Source organism: Hoplias malabaricus, chromosome 1 (genome assembly GCF_029633855.1).
Source record: "Hoplias malabaricus isolate fHopMal1 chromosome 1, fHopMal1.hap1, whole genome shotgun sequence".
Lineage (NCBI taxonomy): Eukaryota > Metazoa > Chordata > Actinopteri > Characiformes > Erythrinidae > Hoplias > Hoplias malabaricus.
In genome coordinates, this window is record NC_089800.1 from 2,965,132 (window position 1) to 2,970,008 (window position 4,877).

The 4,877-nt window shown below is 45.7% G+C and overlaps 1 protein-coding gene across 1 annotated transcript in view; it reads right to left on the reverse strand.

Annotated features, from left to right (window-relative positions):
• Positions 1-2,251, reverse strand: part of kcnj21 (potassium inwardly rectifying channel subfamily J member 21) — a 24,006-nt gene extending 21,755 nt beyond the window's left edge. Inside the window, exon 1 of the mRNA XM_066676164.1 lies at positions 2,165-2,251. The gene's annotated coding sequence lies outside the window, so the exon portion shown is untranslated. The remainder of the gene's footprint in view (positions 1-2,164) is intronic.
• Positions 2,252-4,877: the final 2,626 nt, after the last annotated feature.

Consider the following 4,877-nt stretch of genomic DNA (forward strand, 5'->3'; position numbering starts at 1 on the left):
GTGTGTCTGTGTTGCCCTGTGAATGACTGGCGCCCCCTCCAGGGTGTATTCCCGCCTTGCACCCAATGATTCCAGGTAGGCTCTGGACCCACCGCGACCCTGAACTGGATAAGGGTTACAGATAATGAATGAAGGAAAATGGAGGTGGGGGGAGTGAAGGAACAGCACTTTCTCCTCCTGAATCATCCAAGGAAATTACCCCCCAACTGCACTTATACATTCCACCTGAGGTCAGCAACGACAGAAGCTATGTTTTTTAGCTGTTTTCGCTCTGTTCTCTTTCTTCTCTGTGTTTACTCAGTGCTCTTATTTCTCCGCGCTCGTTGTGTCTGTTTTGCTGCGTTCAACCTCGTTTTTGTGCTTTCACATAAATGCAGATCCAGTGCTGTGATTGGACAGACTCAGACGAGGGGGCGGGGCTATTCTAAAGTCTCAGCTCTTGACATCAAATGAAGAGCAAAATCAGAACGACTCGTTTTATCCCATGTTTCTGACTTGGACAGCACACAGAAAACTGACTGGGTGGTCTTGTTTCACAGTGTGTGGGTTGGTGGCCTCCAGATTCACACTTTAATGCGAACACGCACTCAACAGTGTATTGATTTGTTTCATAAAATTTCACTTTTAAAATCGAGACTCGAGTCAAAGTGGGGAGTTTGTGTCTGATGTCCTTATTTTTAAACGGCTGAACCCTGCTGGAGCAAGGAACACTGGAATGATTCCTGAGTCATGGTTCTATGTCCAAACCATGGAGAACCCGGTTCTAACAACAGTACAACACCACCATTCATAATCATCAAAATAACGGCAACATCTGCAATAACTCCAGTTAAAAATACACTGAGAAAACCAAAGTTAGGAGGAACTGTGTTCTCTGGAGTGGAACGTAGAGAATAAAAACAACAGCGCCGGCTTTTATTTTTTATTTTTAACTTTTAAAAATAGCTGGAGAGACGTGAGTCACAATGAATCAATGCCTTTTACTCACTGTGTTCATCCCCAACGCTGAGGGGCTCTTTATAAAAACAGACTACTGCTGCTTTTTATTCCCATGTTTGTGTGTGTGTGTGTGTGTGTTTGTTTGTTTGTGTGTGTGTTTGTTTGTTTGTGTGTTTATTTGTTTGTCTGTTGTTTGTTTGTCTGTTGGTGTGTGTGTGTTTGTTTGTTTGTCTGTTTGTGTGCGTGTTTGTTTGTTTGTGTGTGTTTGTTTGTTTGTTTGTGTGTGTTTGTTTGTGTGTGTGTGTGTGTGTGTTTGTTTTTCTGTTGTTTGTTTGTTTGTTTGTTTCACATACACACTGCTTGTAAACAAAAAACAAGCTGTGTATCCAGTGAGAGCTGACAGAAACATCCAAGAACAACATAAACAACAACAACAACAACAAAACAATAACACTAATAACAATAACAGCTACCATACTACACTCTCCAAAAGGTTCCTTTTTGGAACATGCCAGGGTTCTCCACTAGAACCATAAACACTCACACATCCTTAAATTGTTTTTTTTTTCATGGAGGAGTGTGTGTGTGTGTGTGGTTCGTAGTACCTTGTAGTACCTTGCTTTCTCCGTAGAGCCATAACCAACACACAGCAGAACCATTTTAAAAAGTGTGTAGTAACAATGCGAAGAAGGGTTCTTCATCTCCACTTACATGGTTCTTGTTTATGGTTCCGTTCTCTGCACATGGTAAATCTTTTAAAGGTCGGTACTATGTGGAACCAGCTTTTTTTCAGAGGTTCTCCAAAGAACCGCATACGGGAGACGCACCACTAAAACCTTTAAAGCAGATGAAGGAAATAGGGAATGATTCCTGAGTCATGGTTCCGGGGGAAAACCCAGGAGAACCCACCATTCTACCACCATTCATAATAAACATGATAAAAACAACAGTTATCAGTAACAACTACAGCCACAGCCACAACAACAGTAACTAATATCATTATTAATATCTGTAGTAGCTTTAATAACATAATATCACTATTAATACCACTACTGCTCCTACTGTCAGTAACAGCAGCAACAGCCGGAGGAGTCTAGAGCTGGGGAGAGTTCTGCACAGAACCTGACAGTGTTTAATAAACTCAGTTCCAATTAAATCAGTTGAATAAACCGGTTTAATCAAATCGGATCAATGAGAAATAAGAGAAAAGACAAGGCTCACTCACCGGAGGAGAGAGAGTTAGCTCCTCTGGATCATCTGCCTGTGGGATGCTCTCTCTCTCACTCTCGCTTGTTCTGTCTTTCGCTCCCCTCTCCCTCTCTCTCTTTTTCTCTCAGCACATGTGAAGTGTCCTGTGTCCGCGCGCGTTATTTCAGCCTCAGCATCTCGCGCTGCTGTTCTGCTGCGGGTGAATAAATCTCTCTCTCTCTCTCTCTCTCTCTCTCTCTCTCTCTCTCTCTCTCTCTCACACACACACACACACACACACACACACACGCACGCGCGCGCGCGCGCGCGCAGGGAACCCGCTTTTGTTATTCAGGCACGTTCCTCCAGCGGAGCGGGACTGAATCCCACCCGTATTCCTCCAGGTCACGCCCCCCTGAGCTGGGATTGGCTATAATGACTTACCTCCTGCGCCATGATTGGCTCATAGCGCATTCCCCCTACTCCTGTGTCAGGATTGGCTCGAATTAGCCGTGCCTCTGCTGCTAGGGCAGGAACAGCAGGAGGCACGCCCCCTCCACGGGTCTCGCACCATCATCCACGACACCACCAGCACTGGGAGAGAGAGAAGAAGTCACGTGACGTCAGCCTTACCTCTTCTCCAACCGTCGCGGATATGATGTCACTGGCCAGTCCAACACACCGGAGGAGAGCGCCGACTGCCCAGGTCTATCACATCAGCACAGAGGGGAAAGATGCGTACATGGCATCCACCCAGAGAGAGAAGCCAAGTCTAGGACTTCCCTGCAGCACCCACGGGGAACGCTGTAGACGCAACACGCCGTCTGTTTACAGGCTAAAGGCAAACTTGCGTCTGTGTCGAACCCTACACCGTGGCCTGATGAACGGACATGAATCAATATGAATTCCTCTTCTCCACAGAGAAGAGATTCCCTCACACATCCGTTTGGACGTCAACAAAAGAATAAAAAGTTGGAACAAGGGAAAATAATATTTTTTTTTTTATAATTAAGCTACTGTATTTATGTCTTTATTTCCATCACAAATAAACTACACTCTGTCCCAAACTGCACCCTACTCCCTACATAGTGCACTTCACTGATTATAAAACTAACACTACTACACCAACACTGTGCACTACATTTGTTGAGGAAGATATTTAAGATTCAGCCCTAGTGTTGTGGTGGTGTAATTGCAGAGCAAAGGTGAAAGACACTTGTGCAGGCGACAGTATAGACTTTGTCTTGAGTCAACACAGAAGCATAAATCAGTCCTGCCCTTCAATGAAAATGACTGGTAAACTGGCAGTGCGAATATGAGAATATATAACTTCATTATTTGAGCCCACTTTACCTTTCATATTTTGTTGAATAAGACAATGTAGTTCAACTTTTTCAATTGTTTAGACTAATGTCAAAGAAACTGCTGTTTACACCGTATCAACATTTCCTGAATGGTGCTTTTACACTGCAAGGTCACCACCAGGTGAATCAGGTCCTGGTTCTGGAAGCGGGTTCTTGTTTAGTGGCTGTTCTCTCGTGGTTCAGAGCGAGTCGAGTAGGGACTAAACCGTGGCGTGTAAACCTTGTAGAGCGCTGATCGTCCAGAGAGAGTCGTCACTCTACGCCACGCAACGCAGACGACCAGCACCAACTCTCCATCTGTAAAATCTCCAGCTGCAGCAGAGATCACGTTTGTTTTTATCCGACTCACGGCGGCAGCTCGTAAAATGACGCCGCGGTCTTTTGAAGAGGTTAAAACGCTCCTTGGATCGGTGGCCGACGAAAGAATCCAGTGAGAGCTGGACGCTGCAACAAGGAAGGAACAAACTCTACTGATCTGTCTGAACTGATGACGGAGCTGGGTTCAGTCCCAAACAACAACAACACTGCTGCCATTGTTGTGGTTTCCAAAGCCTACTATTCCCGATAGAGAGAGGGTTTTGAGACGACACTAAATGCATTTCAGAGGGAGGCAGCTGTGGGAGTGGGAAACCAACCAGGGACCAAACAGTGAGCAGAGTCCAGCAGACTCCAGTAGAGCACGGACCATGGGTTGAAAAAGCACCACTAGAAAGTGACCACATCTTTCCTAAAAGTTATCCTGGCTGTGAGTTCCTCCTCATTCAAAGTAAGAGCCTTGTACGACTTGCAACAGCCGCCCGGAGGCTTCACCAGAGCATCCACCCAGCGGAGCGCCGAGAGCATCCTCTAAGATCTTGATCTAAATACAGGTAGGAAAGAAAGCATTGAAACATCAGAAGCAGACCTCGCTGGTGGTGGCCCACGCCGACCGAGAGAGGAGCCCTGGAGGCGGGGCGTTAGGTAACCGCTCTCATGACGATTCCCCGCTTTATAACAGCAACGATCCACACAAAACCGTGTAGTACAGCAGTACAGCCGCCTTGATGACTTATTTATAACGGCGTTTATAAATGCATGAACCGTTGACCTCACCGCAGACAGGGCGCTTCTGGAGTAAACACTGTGTTAATTCCACTCAAGGATATTGGACTGAAGAGGAATGGCCTCCAAGAGAGAGAGAGACGTGTGGATACTGGCTTGTTTGGATTAAAGGACACTCTCTCGGGATCAAACCCTCGTTTTTATGCCATAACCTTCAGCCACAGATGAATTGCTCTCTCTCTCTCTCTTTCTCTCTCTCTCTCTTTATCGTTCAAGGCAGCATGTCTAATTGAACTCATGAGACCTGCATTCTTATTGCATCAATAATTCACGCTTATGTGATTT